Source organism: Rousettus aegyptiacus, unplaced genomic scaffold (assembly GCF_014176215.1).
Source record: "Rousettus aegyptiacus isolate mRouAeg1 unplaced genomic scaffold, mRouAeg1.p scaffold_m13_p_1, whole genome shotgun sequence".
NCBI classification, from domain to species: Eukaryota; Metazoa; Chordata; class Mammalia; order Chiroptera; family Pteropodidae; genus Rousettus; species Rousettus aegyptiacus.
The window spans coordinates 95,868,442-95,884,448 of NW_023416284.1; the positions used below are offsets into that span (position 1 = coordinate 95,868,442).

At 38.6% G+C, this 16,007-nt stretch overlaps 1 protein-coding gene across 2 annotated transcripts in view; it reads right to left on the minus strand.

Moving 5' to 3' along the window:
* The window catches only part of BTBD9 (BTB domain containing 9), a 363,080-nt gene extending 347,510 nt beyond the window's left edge, over positions 1-15,570 (minus strand). The window contains exon 1 of one of the 2 annotated variants that reach the window (XM_036217549.1): positions 15,444-15,570. The gene's annotated coding sequence lies outside the window, so the exon portion shown is untranslated. Of the gene's footprint in view, positions 1-3,811; positions 4,334-15,443 lie in introns of those variants that run through there. The other variant, XM_036217550.1, reaches the window with a different exon arrangement.
* Positions 15,571-16,007: the final 437 nt, after the last annotated feature.

Sequence of the window (16,007 nt, forward strand, 5' to 3'; positions counted from 1 at the left end):
GGTAGTCTAGAGGATCTCTCATTAGGTGAATTAACCCTTCCTTTAAAAACTCTCAGTGGGTTATTTCTCCATATCGAAAGAAATAACCATTGAAATAAATAGTACACAACTGTTTTAGTAATTAACAAAGTGTACATATGCTAATATTTAGGTAATTAAACCTTTAAAGGAGGGATGACAGAACAGTAAAGAGAGCAAATAAATCAATGAAAACAACTGCACACAAGATTATTATTACTACAGAGTAGCACATTAAGTACCATCAGAGAGAACTTAACCAAACCACCAATTACATAACTTCAAAGATTGCTCATTGTGGTGCTTTTGAAGTAGGCCAAGAAATGCCTAGTAATGGTGGCACTCATGAAGTGAGATGTTAAGACAAACTGGGGGTGTCAAATAAAACTTCTGGTAACATTAAATTCTCATAATCCAAATTAGCTTATTTTGCAACATGCCTAAATTAAGCAAACCCTGACATGGTACATTGTAGGCATTAAAGGATCTTCTAAAGAAAATTTTGCCAGTATTTGGTATTTATATTTTGTACTGACTTTTGAATGTAACTACTAATTCCACTCCCACCCTAACTATATGACTCAACTATAATCTTTTGCTAATACCATCTGTAAGAACAGAAAAACCACTCTGCTGCTAACTGGAGCCAGGGGATTTTATTTGAGTCTCCAAGACTTAACTAGTCACACAGCCAGGGTTAAAAACAAGAACAATGGCACCTAGCGTCCCAAGGAAGAAAGTCAAGTTCTGCTGCAGCTAGCACAGACCAGGGGGCCTATGAGCAAAAGCAGATGCTGTGAGGAAACCAAGTCAATGAAGTTCTTTCCCATCCTTATGAGAACCTAAACTCAGCTTTCCCTCAGTAGGTTATTTAATGTCCTTGTACTCTTCATCTGATATCATTTCTATTCTTCCTCCTAAAAGCTCCTTGAGGGAGGGGACTAGCTCGCGTTTGATGGGAAAATTATCAAAACTCTCTAATCTATTAATTTCCATGGCAAAACATCACATAGTACTGCTTCATGATATCATGGATTTTCCTAGTGATTAAAACCGTCTAAAACTGGTATGGACTGCTTTATAAAGAAATGAAATGTCCATCAAAAAGGTACTTACCGTATCTGTTAAAAGGTAGCTTGTTTAAAAAGTAAAATCATGACACATATAAACACTATAAAACATGTCAAAGATTTTATTTAACTCTAATGGAGCATCCAGTAAGATATTATAATCAGTTCACAGAGATGTTAAAGAACACACATACATATATATGGGCTATCGGGAATGCTGAAATTGCTTTACAAATAGATGCAAAGCTGATCAATATTCCCAGGACAACATTCAACTGCATTCCATTGGACAAAATCCATTTGTGCTTCCATGGACAAGAATCATCTGCATCAACTGAATCAACTATCAGTTTTAGAGTTATAAAATAACTGAAAGACAACGAAAGGCGCAGATAACCTGGAAGAACATACTAGATAAAACAGTCAGTAAACTTTTGTGTCCATTTCATAGTCTTTCATAATTTTCCCTGAAAATCCCCAGACAATGGACTATTTATTATACAGCTGCTAAAGAGAATGAGGCAGCCTTTTCATGTACTAATATAGACTAGCTTTCAAGATATAATGTGAAAAAAGCAAGATTCAGTAATGTAGTAGGTGACATTTATGTTTAAGAATAAACATTAGAGGGTGGAGAACATACAATGCAATATACAAGTGATGTATTATAAAATTATACACTCGAAACCTATATAATTTAATTAATCAATGTCACCTCAATAAATTTAGTAAAAGATAAAAAGACAAAAAGAATAAACATAATATGCCATATACGCAGAGAATATTTCTGAAAAGATATATAAGAATCTTTATTACTTTTAATCACCCCTAGTAGAATGAAAGCCTCCAGAAATGGGAGTAGATCTTTGCCTATTTTGTTCACCTCTCTGTGTCCAAACATTAGAACAGTGCCGGGTATTTAAGTGGCACTCAATAAAAATTTGTTGAGTAAATTAATGAATCAATGGTAACAGTGGCTGATTCCAAGAGGAACTGGATATCTGTGGGCTAAGGATGAAAGGAATACTTACTTTCTACTGTATACCCCTTTGTATTTTTGAATTTTTACCATATCCATATATTATCACTTCAAAGAGTAATTAAAAAAAAAAGTAATAAGATAATGTTAGCTAAGACGTTTCAAAGGAGATTTCTTCATTAAGCTGCCTTCTATCTCTCGGACATTAGCAATGTACTGAAATTATAGTATGAGTATCAGCAGGTTTAACATGCTTAGTGTTAATATAATATCTCAAAAATAAATAGAAATATTTAATTGATTTTGCCACTTTGGAAAAGTTTGATGTTATCTAACAAAGTTGAAGATCTGCATATCATATGTCTCAGCAATTCTACTCTATTGTAGTCTAAGGTAAGATATATTCATGAGCATGTACAAGAATGTCATAGCTAAAACACAGAAGACCCTAGAAACAAATGAAATGTCCATCAGCAACAGAAAGGGTGAATAAATTGTATAGTCATGAAGTAGATTACTACAAAGCAGAAAAAAATGGACAAAATTAGCTGTATGCAACAAGATAGATAAATCTACAAATGTAATGTTAAGTTAAAGAAGCCAAACACTAAGAATATATCCATATGATTTTATTCACAGGCATACCTCGGAGATATTGTGGGTTTAGTTCCAGACCACCACAATAAGGTGTCTTGCAATAAAGAGAGTTGTAATCCTTTTGCTGGTGGAGGCTCTTGCCTTCAATTTGAGAAAAATGAAACACTTGTGAAGCATAATAAAGCGAAGCCCAATGAAATTAGGTATGCCCATATAAAAAGTTCAAAAATAGGCAAAGTAACCTGCAAGTGTTTAAAGTGCATACTTAGAGGATGTAACTTTAAAAAAAAAAAAAAAGCAAGGCAGTAATACTTTGTAAGTCAAGACAGTGGTTACTTTTAGGAGAGGGGTTGTGATTGGGAAGGAGCACCTGATGGGCTTCTGGGCACTAGCAGTGTTTTATTTTTTAACCTGAGTGGCCATAATTAGGATGCTAGTTTAAAATAATTCATTAGGCTGAACATCTGTGTTCCCTATACTTTTCTCTATGTGTATTATATTGGACAGTAGAAATGAAAGTTTAAAAATATATAAACATTCTCTATGCAAGCTGGAATCCAGGAAGGAAAAAGCCTATGAGTTCCAGAATCCTGAGCCAAAGACTATGTGCCCACAGGACATTAAAAAAAAAAAAAAAAAAAAAAAGACAACGAACAGAAGGGAAACGGATGAGTTTTCCACCTTTCCTGAAGCATCCTGTGGCTGAGTCAGCTTGGTTAAATTGTTTCCCACTTTTCACAGCTTGTTTACATTTTTCTCCACTTTGGTATCTCGTAATTTCTTTAAAACCTCCTTCTATAATATTACAAACTCAATATCCATGGTTCTAAAACTTTGGATGTACCAGAATCACTCAGATTAAAACACAGATTGCTAAGCCCCAACCTAGAGTTTCTGATTCAAGAGGTCTAGAGTGAAGAAATTCCCAAGTGACTCAAATGTTGTCCTAGTACCACTGCTCTATAGTTAATTCTAATGTAACAATCCAGGTGAGAAATCATGAGGATTTCAGTGAAGGTAAAAACAGTAGTAGGAATAGAGAGGAGAAAATGGATATGAAGTGTGAACAGACAGAATATGAGGGTGCAGGAGAGAAAGAGTTCAGGACACTCAGATTTTCAACTTAAATAAATAATGTGCCACTCACCAGGACAAGGAATTGAGGGTGAAGAAATGCAAGTTCAATTGGATAAATCAATCTATGGCTCGGAGAGTTTCAATCAGGAAGCTTAAGAAAGGCACCTCGCTTAAATGGAAAGGTAGAGAGAGAAGCATGAGTGGAATGAGGCAACAGAGGCAACTGCTCTCAAAGTACTGTGTAAATATAAGAAACCCCATAAAAGTAAACAGGTGGCCTCTTCACAATAAAATTTTATGCAGCTGTAAAAAACAAAAACAATAAAGATATCTATGAACTAAGAGGGAATGGCTTCCAGAATATATTTTTGGGTGTAAAAAGCAAAATGCAAAAGAACATCCATAGCACCTTTTGCGTGAGAAAGAAGGGGAAATAAGAAAATATACATATCTATGGTTATTTGTGCAAAAAGCAGCATAAGCAGGATAAAGCAGAGACAATGAATAGGTCTTCTACAGGGGGGTGGATCAGAAGAAGGCAAAACAAAAAAAAAAAAAAATGGGGTGACATTTCTCCGAGAATGCCTTTTGACTTTGGCAACCATGTTAATGTTTCACATAGCCTCACCACCACCACCACCACCACCACCACCAAAAAAAAAAAGGACAATAAATAAAATCAACAAAGATGGGGAGGTGAGAGAGTAACATGAAATACAGAGAATCAAATGAACCAACTGTATTTCAAATTAATAACATAACTATACTGAAGGGGTTACATAATCCATGTAACTTTTGAACAAAGTATTTGTACTATATTTGTTCAGGCAAATTTTTAAAAGTTATGTTAAAGAAATGTTGAACTAGATCTAGGTAATGGGTTTCATTTTCACAGAAGCATAGGTTCAGAACTTTGAACCTACTTTCTAGGTGCTTTAGGAGTGTACAAATAAGGAAATACGGGGTCAATAAGAGGACTTGAGTGTGAAGAAATGCAAGTTCAATTGCATAAATCAATCTATGGCTCGGAGAGTTTCAATCAGGAAGCTTAAGAAAGCACCTGTTAGAGAAACGAATTACAAATATGAAAAGGGGAATGCACAGAATAATTCCTGTGGTTTAAAACGGGAATTGGAAGTATCAGTGTAAACTCATGGGTTTAATATAGACAGAGATACACAGAAACATATATAGATGTGTAGGGTAGACACATACACCCGTTTGCTACAAGGGCCTAGGAAGCAACGATATCTCAATAACTATGAGTACACCCAGCACTGAGATTTCAATTTCTAGATACAGTTTTCCACTAAGTGTTCTCTGGAGCTGAATCCAGGGCAGGGAGAAAAAATAAAACAAAACAAGATGAACCTGAACTACTTTGTTGTACCAGGAAATAAAGAAGTGTTCAAAGAATAATGGAGACACGTCAAAAAGACATAAGCCAGCTTGAAAGGGCTTCCATTGGTTGAACATGGGACAATTTGAGTAAAGGAAATAAGTAATGATTTATAAATATTTAGAAAAAATTCCACCCCATTGGACAACATAAGGATCTCTAAATTCATAGTGATTATCAATTAATTAACAGGGGGAAGTCAACTAATAAATGTAGAAGGAATGTTGGAATTAGAAAATATTCATTTGGCAAAAGTGATTCAGGAAAGGATCATCAATGAATCCGAATTCTCGTAGGTGAAAATTTAAGGAGCAAGAGGATATTTACATAGTCTCAATGTATTTCCCCAGAAAACACATTACTCACAAAGGAAAAACAGTTTAAAAAAAAAAAAAAAAGGAAAGGAAAGGAAAAATAGTAACTTTATCTTGGAGAAACCAGGCAGGATCCATCTTAACTAAATGATCAAAGTTAACATCACCAGTAATAGGACACATCAACATCTCCGGCCTCCTAAATGACACATTGAGAAAACCGCATCACATCTGTGGTATTCTTGCCAAAATGCATTAATGTGGATCTATTCATTAGGAAACACCAGACAAACTTCAAATGAGAGGTATTCTATTTAAAAACAAAACGAAACGAAAAACTAGCCTAGCCTCTTCAAAAATGTCAATGTCTCACAGACAAGTACTGAGGAACTGTTAAAGATATAGGAGACCAAAGAAAAACAACTGAAGGCATTGCATGAGCAGTGTCTTGTTTTGTTTCGGGGTGTTGGGTTTTTGTTGTTGCTATAAAGGGGATACACAGATAAGCCAACTGGGACAACAAGGCCTGCAGATTACCTAACAATATCGTATTAATGCTAATTTCCTGATTTTGAAGAAGAGTACTTTTTTTTTAAGGAAAGGTACACTAAAGGACTGAGGTTAAAGGAAATTATATCTGCAACTTACTCTTAAATAGTTAGGAAAAAATGTACATGGAAAGAGAGAAAAAAATAAAGCAAATATAGTAAAATATTAATATTTGGGGGAATATGGTGAAGGTTATATGAAAATTCTTTTTTTGTGTCTAAAATTAGGTTAAAATTAAAGGTTAGAAGAAAAGGTAAGCAAGTAATTAATACTTGCTGGGGGTTAGGGGTGGTGAGGTAAAGATCTAGTTAACATCTAAAGAAATAAAGTGTCAAAATATAAACCTAACTGTGATGTGTTCTGCAAAGTTTCCCTGACTAAACCAATATGTTCTATTTACACCTTCTAAAGAATGAGATTTGGAATAAAACACATCTACTTTAGAACCTTATTCAAGAAAAACAGTTTCTAAAGTATGCAAAGGACTTTAAAATAAGTTAACAGACTCATCTAAGCCATGTAACCCAAAGTCATTGTGCTAAATGGAAGGGGAACTGCATGCCTTCAGACACAATTAAGCAAGTACTTTCCTTCTAAAAGTTTGGAAGGCAAATTAATTTACCTAGATGTGTTTGGTTCCATTTAAGATTAATTATGAAAACTATTAAATAAGTGTAAATAAAATTGTACAAGAATAAATACATTAGGTAAACATGAAAGCATTTCAGCTATACTGGAACTAAAGCTAATGATATAGATGCAAAACTTCAAGAAACTACCAACATATCTGTAATTTATGAAAATTTGCTTTAAATTTTAAAAATCACTACCTTTTCTTCAGAGCATTTCCAGAAAATACTGTGAATACATGAGTCAGAAAAATTACAGCATGTACTACATTGAAGACAATTTCAGCAACAATACAGTTTCATATGACAAAGGATTTATGGTTGTTTTAAAACATTTCAACAAAATTTTTGACAAAAGCCCTCCCCTCCCAAAAGGTGGAGCCTAGTTGTTGCCTTCCCTTGAGTGTGGACTGGCCTTAGTGACTTATTTATAACAAATCGAATATAGTATAAGTGGCATTGTGTATATTCAAGATAGGACATATAAGGTATGTGGTTTCCTCCTTGCTCTCTGCCATCACTGGCTCTGGGTAAAACCAGCAGACATGTTGTGAGGACACTCGAACAGCACTATGAAAGACCTAAGGCTTTGTGCCAACAGCCATGTGAGGGAGACACCTCAGAAGCAGATCCTCCTGTCTCAGTCGGGCCTTCAGATGACTGCTATTGCAGTGCTGGTCAACGGCTTGACTGCAACATATCAGAAACTCTGAGCTGGAATCACCCACCTAAGCTATAACTGAATTCCTGACCCACAGAAATTGTTAGATAAGAGATGTTTATTGTTTCGAGTTGCTAAATTTTGGGGTACTTTGGTACATAGCTATGATAAATAATATAAGGCTTAATATTTATCCATTTGTATAATTTTATAGAAATGTTTATTGTGAAATTAGCTGAAATTTACTATGCTTTACAAAGATAATCACAGTCAACGTTTGGACAATGCAGGGGTTAGGGGCACCAACCCCCGTGCACCGTCAAAAATCCATATATCACACAATAGAATTTTTTAAATCCACATATAACTTTTTTTTTTTAAGTCCTCCTCTTCTTTCTCTGTGTCATTCCTCTTTTCCACCCAATTCTCCTTCTGGAGGACACTCCTCAATCAAGTGGTAGCACATATGCCTCAGGCTCTGTTCTCTAGAGAACCAGTCCCTCCCAGGATCAGCTACATAACTTAGAGGTCACAGTACAAAAAGAAAATAAGGGGACTCTTGTTCAAAATCATTAAGAATTCAAGACAATGAAAGCAGAGCATTAAACCAAGTGCAGGACCTTCTAAGCTCTGGGTCCTGTGTGACTGTCATATATCTGGTGAGGCTGGCCTTGATTCCTCCCATTTCAGGCCCTCCCTTGTCCCTCATCCCTATGCCCTGTTCCCCAATTCTCCATATTCCCCCTCAGGTTCTCCACTATTACCTATTTCTTGGTGTGTACTTCTAGAAATTTTATCTGTCTGTCTATCTATTACCACCACCACCGCCGCTGCCGCCACTGCCACCGCCACCACCACCACCACCACCATCATCCTCTCTCTCTCTCTCTCTATATATATATATATACGTGGAAAGATGCTCTATTTAAATGTACTCCAGCTAACTGGTAAAAAGCTTTGACTGGTGTATTAGTGAGGAGGAATTTTTAATGATTAAGCAAGTTTATGTTTGTTATATGTGTGAGAAACGTGACTGCTTAATTATTTAATAAAGTCACACATAGTTCACCTCTTGTGAACTTTTAACTTTTGTCACACATATAACTTTTGAATCCCCCAAAACTTAACTATAGTCCCTTGGCATCTGCAGGGGATTAGTTCCAGGAACCCCGTGTATGCCAAAATCCATCAATGTGGGCTCCAGATCTGACTGTGTTCCAGGCTCGTGGCTAAGAATAGGACCACAGATTCGGAATGTCACATTAATGTAGTAGGGCACCTATGCCCAGCTCATGCAAGCATGATTCAGTTTACTGTACCACGCATGTGTGGCAGAATGCTACTATTGTTCTTTGATATATATAAAGCCCACGCAGTCCCCTAACAGAGACGCTTGCTCTCCACAATAGAAGCACGTGCTCCCCGCAATAAAGTTGGTGCCTGCCATTTCATTCTCATGTTGGCTCCTCATGCATTCTTTCAACTGGGTGTCTCACCACGGAAAACTTCCCTTCTCGATCAGCTCGGCAGTCAACGTTCAAGTCCCTTGTATAAAACGGTATAAAACAATGCATACAGTCAGCTCTCTGAATCCGCTGATTCCTAACTGCAGATCGAAAATACTGTTTTGATCCATGGTTGATTTAATCCTTGGAAGTAAAACCTGGGGAGATGAAGGACCGACTACATATTATTGACAAATATCTGCAAATAAGTGGACTCATGCAGTTGAAACCAATATTGTTCAAGGGTCAACTGTACAGTAGGTATTTCCAGGAATGTATAAAATAAGACCCAAAAAGGATAAATCAAATCAGAATAAAAACGGTAAGCCAAAAATAGAATATATAGACAAGTATTTAACTTGTAAATTAAAAAATAGACAGTTGGGTGGGTAGGAGGAATAAGTGCTGTGGAGAGACTATGGATGGGAAATCTCAAGTACACAGTGTTTGGGGTGAGGAGTAAGATGTTTTCCACTGTGACTAAAAAGGAGTTCTGAATTTATTTTAAATGTCATCGGCCCTGAAAAGTACAGTTCTTCCTCCAGTAGACTTTGCATCTATACATAGAGAAGTGGAGAATCTGAATATTTATGTAAAATCTGTTGTCAGTCAATTGAAAAAATCTGGGTCAAATATAGCATGTCTTCACAGGAGAATCAGCACTGGGGCCTTTAAATGTACACTTTCATTTCCCTGCCATCCCTAACAATACCATCAAATTGTCTTCAATCATTTAGATGGCTATTAAAATTCTAACTTCCTCCAATAGCTCTGCCCAAGTCAGCAGAAACATGACTGGAGGTCTTCCCCCTGGACACTGGCATGCGAGGGCCCCATACTGACACCAGGAGTTCACAAAAAGAGCACTGGCTCTGGAGCTCACGCCTGGGACTGAAGCCCTGTCTCACCTCACTGGCCACAAAATGCAGGCAAACTTTTCTCCCCATTCTGTATCTCGGTTGCTTTATTAATAAAGTGGGGATAATATCCAGCTTACAAGGTGGTTGTGATAAGAATTCAACGACATATAAAAAAGGCCTAGCAGAATGCAGCTACTTGATAAACAGTAGCTAGTTGTTAATGCCCTTTTGCTTGCATATAACATAAGGACATTTCTCAAAGCAAAAAAATAAGGGCAGAATTTTTTTTTTTTTTTTGTATCACATAAAGATGCAAAAGGCTGTCCAGGAGATTAATGTGGATTCATGACATTATAATTTCTGGAACGCTACAGTAGCTGATGAGTTGAAATCAAAACTGAAAACTCAGGCCTTCAACAAGCATTGGAAAACCTAGTTTATGGTCAATATTTACATAGCACTTACCACATTCTATGTAGTATTGTAAATGTGTTTTTTTCTCCTTTACCAAATTATATATTCTTTGATTGCTTTAAAAAATTTGTTTACGTCCATATTTTTTAATGGCTCCTTGCATATATATGGCTGAATGAATTTAACTTCAAGTCCCTGATGTCTGCTCATATCAATATATTCTTAAGATTTTAAAATTCAGGCATCAGATCTTCCCCTGATATGTGTGCACACTCATGCATACAATGTCATACCCTCTAACTAAAGCTGGTGTCAGATGCTTAAAGCAATTTCCATTTCTCTATACCCAGCACTTTGCACAGCTCCTGGCACATAGTAAATACTTAATGAATGGCAGTTGAAAGAATAAATGCAAGAGAACAAGAGCCCAGGAAGCATGGTGAACTGCTACAATTTAACTCCTAAAGTCTCTTTACAATATACTTATCTTTGCACAACTACTGTTTGATTTCCTATACAGTGGATGCCCCTATAGCTTCTTATCAGAGATTAGGACAAACATTTGTGCTACATGACAAAACCTTCAGTATATGACACATGTAAGATTCAAAGTATATCGGCAAACAAGGAAAAAGTACTTAAATTCAAGTTCTTCTCCATCCACATTTCTGTGATTATATCTCCTTCTCTTTCCTTTGTGCTCTGACCATTTTGCCCATGATCCACTAAATCTCCCAGGTATGCTTACCTATAAACCTGTAAAGTGCTTCATACAAAGCATATATTACAATTTTGACACTTATTACTGACAATTATTTTGCAAACTAGGCTATAACATTTAAAAAAATAGTGGGGAAGGACCGCTAACACAAAGTAAAAGCACCTATCTATGCATCAACTATTTGAAAAAATTTCTCTGTAGTTAGGCACGCACACGTGTGTGTAAAATTGAAAATCGTACCTTCTCCATGACTCGGCAGACATATAATGAATGAAATCTGTGTGAAGTACATGCAATCATGCACACAAACAGTATTAAGAAGCTTCAAAGTTTCAATCAAACAATACCATGTGCCAAGTTCTGGAGAAGACAGAAACAAGAATGAGATGAAGAAAGCAGAGTGTGGATCTAGAGAGTTTCCAGGCTCTTACTTCCTTAACCTCCTCTAAACTCTTTCCTGCTCTCCATCAACCTCAGCCTCTTTAGTAGTGTCTATCCTGGTTTCTCTTCTTTCATTCACACTCTATAAGTGTGTTTTCAAAATATGGTCCTGGAAATAGCAGCATCAACACAACCTGAGAACTTGTTCAAAATGCAAATTCCTCAACCCCACTCAGACCTACAGAATCAGAAACTATAGTGGTAGGAACCAGAAATCTGTGTTTTACTAAGGCCTCTAGGTATTTCTGATGTATGCTCAAGTATGAGAAACAATCAAAGTGTTGATTTCCAAAAGTTTCATTCCTTGTGCTTTCCAGTTCTCAGTTATAGCTTCTTCTATTACCTCTACAACTGTAACTATTACTATTACTAGCAACAACTGTCATGTATTAAGCATTTATAAACTAGACATTGTGCTAATCACTGTGCACATGCTATTTTAATCTCCACAACGATTCTTTAAAGTATTATTAACCACATATTTCAGAAGAAATTTAGGCTTAGAGATGTTAGATAACTTGCCCAAGGTCACCCATCCCAACTGGTAAGTGGCATATCACAGATTCAACCTCAGGTTTATGCTGACTCCAAAGTCCATAGTGTTAACCACTATACTAACTCCTGGAATGGTACTACTTCCATAGCCTTGGAGGCTTCACGTACAATTATTTCTAAACTGTCTTTGGAGTAGAATTTCCAATTACCTAGTTCATCTCTCTAAACTCCAAAAAGGGCCCTCGAAATGAACACACCATCATTTCTTCTCTCCACTGGAAACCTGTTACTCCTCCTGTGTTTTCTAATTTAATTTCACCATAATCACCATTTACTCAAGCTAGACAAATCTTCTTTAACTTCCTACTCTCACCTCTAGCTGGTCATAATATTTAGAGGCTGTAATATCTAAAATATCTCTACAATCCATCCATTCCCACCATCCCTCTTCAAGTTTCCAGCATCTCTTACCTACATCCTAACTGGTCTCCCTGCCTCTCTACTCTAATGCCTTCTGCAAATGAACCGTCAGTTAACTTTCTGATCTGATTATTCTACCTTCCAAGGCTCTCCATCACTAACATGAGGGGGAGGGGAGAGATGCAATGAGAAAAGTCTAGGCTTTTTAGAATGGAATAGTAGACTCCTTCATAATTTGGCTACAACCATACCTTTCCTGTCTCATCACTTCTGCCATACAACAAGCCTACAAGAAAGAGCTCAAGGTTTTCTAAAACTCCATTCAATTTTATTATTTGGCCACTTGCTTATGCTCTCCCCTCTGCCTGGAATGCTTGTTTCCCCTCTTACAATTTGGCAAAATTCTACTTAACCTTTGGGGCTAAGTTTCATCCTTTTTTCTCTTTAAAGCTTTCCCTGACAATTTTTCCCCAAAGTGACATACTCACTCAGCATTTTATTCATTCTAAAAGTGATTAACTCTTATAACATATTATGGACAGTAGTTTGTCTCCTCTGACAAACCCTTAGTATCTCAGAGGGTATACTGTGTCTAATTCTTTGTCTTTTGAGCGCCCAACACAGTTGTTAGCCACTGCCAGCACCCAATAAATATTTGCTGAGTTGTTAAATAATGCAATATTTAGTGTTGCAACTTTACACATCTTAGGTTAACAATTCAACTTCAGGTCTGCACACCACTTAAAAAGAATTTTCACATAAAAGATACTGTAAAGACCAAACGTTCAATATTTAGCATGAGCATATATAATTTTCTCAAACCTTTTTGTCAATATTTTTAGTATCTTTTTTAAACTAGTTTCCTTTCCCATCTAACATTATTTGTATTTTTACAGGATCAGCAGTAACTGCAAACCTCACAGGCCCCTATAAGAGATAATCTCAAGCAAAACTGTGTCACTGAGAGTGGCTGGATAATTGCTTTGGGTACATTATTTCAGTAAATTTCCAATGAAATGCCCCAAGCACATCAAGTAGATTTTAGAAATGGGGATATGCACTGCTGACTAAATGCATAAGATTTACACACATTACTGAGGCATTTATTCTGAATTAGTAACTGAAAACAATAGTATATAACTACTCCGTGCTGCTTTAATTACAATATCCTTTCATTTTAAATAAGAATACCACTTAAGACTCTACACTGAGTAGAACCCCCTCCCACCCAAAAAGCAGACTCTAACTTGTTATCAATGGGATGTTGATAAGCCTGCCTTAGTCTTAACACTTTCCCTTTCCAATATTCCCTTACCAGAGACCTTCTGCTCCAGTTATGGATAAGCCTCCTCAATATACCCCAATGATTAAATTCACAGTTTTACTATGACCATGCTACCCTGAACACGCCCAATCCTGTCTGATCTTGTAAGCTAAGTAGGTCTGGCCTGGTTAGTACTTGGATGGGAGACCACCTAGAAAGACTAGGTGCTGTAGGTATAAAAAGAGAAAGAAAAGAAAAATTCACACTATTTTCTCAACATATGATTTATCTCTTTGTAATTCAAATTTTACGCTTCTTTCAAAGACTAACTCAAATCTTACCTCTTCCAAAGTATTCACTAACTCAGCCCACCATAAGTCTTGTCTTTTCTAAATTTCTACCACACTTAAGTATAACAGCTCACATAGCACTTGTTTACATACTACCACATTTAGTTTCATAATTATATATATATACTTTATTCTCCTAGCTAGGCTGTTTGCTCTTAAAAGAAAGAAGCCATGTCTTCTATGTCATTTGTAATCCCACAATCCTCCTCCCACATGAAGCATAATACTGGGCAGAGGGGGCACATGTATTAACAATTTGAAGGACTGAACTAAATACTTGCAAAACAATGATACACCACTTATATAGTGTGATATATATATATATCTATTACTTGCCTACTCTGTAGCAAGCACTTTGTAGGCACTAGAGATACCACCAGGATGAAAATAGAGGTAATTCCTGTCCTAAACGCTAATAATAGTCCAGAGAGCAAGAGACATTGAATTTCAAGTACTCTGTCACTGAACAAGGTTATTACTAGTTCCATGACCTAAGAACACAGGCAACATACTTTAAAGATCCTCAGTTATGAAACTGAATCACAGAATTTTATATCCGAATGAAAACTTAGAAATAATTTCCTTCCATTTTCTTGCACGAATCATGATTAAATTTTAATATAGTCTAGCTTTCTACCAGTTCTAGGCATTGCCTTAATTGACAGTCAGAAAAGACTGACTTCTTCCCGACCTCCAATTCTCCTGTCTCCCAAGGATGGTAACTACAACCGCCACATATCCACCCATGAGAAGTCCAGAGCACTCAGAGGAGAGCATTGGGCTGATTTGCTGCAGCTTTACACTCTGGCTTTTCCGACCAACATTTTTTAGCCCGCATGCTGAACAGAATCTGTAACTTTCAATCTAGTATATAACAAGCCTGTACTACCTTTAAGGAAGACAAAAAAACAGTGCTTCCATACTCCTTGGCCCTAATGACAGAAGTATGCCACGGTTCTGGGAAATAAAACAGCTGATTTGCGACTATGAAGAAGTAAGGACTGAAGATGGATATCCGCCCCCTTGGCCTCAAAATCTGCAGCAACAATCTGATAAAATGCACAGAGCAGAAAAAGTTTTAGGTATGCATTAAGCACGTGCACATACATGTGAAGTTGGAAACTCTAGGCAACAGGTTGGCCACCCCCCTATCTCTAATGACAGATCGCCTCCCCTAGGTCGTGGGTGTGTCTGACGCCACCCGCAGGCACTGATTCACAGCTCTCTCCATAACAACCAGCTTGTCCTCCCAGCCCCGCCAGGGCAGGGGCTGAAGGCCACAGCAGCGCCAAACTTTCCGAACCCCAACCCCAGCGTCCCCAGTTCCGCCTCCACTCGGTCTCAAACAACCTCATCTTAGGCGGGATGAGAGGCTGCTCCGAGACCCCGGGCTTCTGATTCGACTCGGTTTTGGGAGCCCGGCAGAGCCACCTTGAAGCCCTCAGACACCTACTTCCCACTACACCTTTCAGAACTACTGTCTTCGCTGGCCCCTCGCTGCCGAGTCCCAGAACGCCCGCGTCCAGAAACTGACCCTCGTCAGCCCCCGTCCCGGGAGAAGGCGGCGAAGGGGCGTGGAGTGGCGCGCGCGGTGCAGTGCGGGCGCGCGTCCCCGCGCCCCGGGCCCGCGCAGCAGGTGCGGCCAGGCCGTGTCTCCCCTGCGAGGCCCCGGTTACTCACCCCGACGAGGTTCCTCTGCGACCTAGCCGCCGGCACAGAAGCCTCTTCCGCCTGCTCCGCCGCCTGCTCGTAACCACCGCCCCCTCGGCAGCTGCCGTCACCGCCTTCCTCGCCGCCGCCGCCGCCGCGGCGCGCGCCCGCTCTCACGCACAACGCCGTGGCCGCGCACGCGCTTCTGCGCGCTGGCGTCACTTAGCAACCGATGGCGGCGAGTAGGCGGGATCTGAAGGTTTAGGGCGGTGAGGCCGCCTTAGGCAGGTTGTGGCTTTTTCTCACCCGCCGCTCCCACTGCCCTCTGGAGCAGGGGGCTCCAGGGTGTGGCTGCCCGGCCGGCACCTGGCTCCGGATAACTCACGTCACTGTACGTCACTGTATGGCGTCACTGATCTCGTCACTGCGGATGGGATGGTCCCCGCCCTGATCGCCGTAGCGAAGTTACTGGGCGCCTGTGGTGGAGAGAGCAGTGGCTTCGTCCAGACTGGCATGGATCCCACAGGCTACTTCTCCTAAGTGTAGGAAGGTTCTCAAAGGAGTAAAGCCGGAAGGAGCTGACAGCGCACTTAA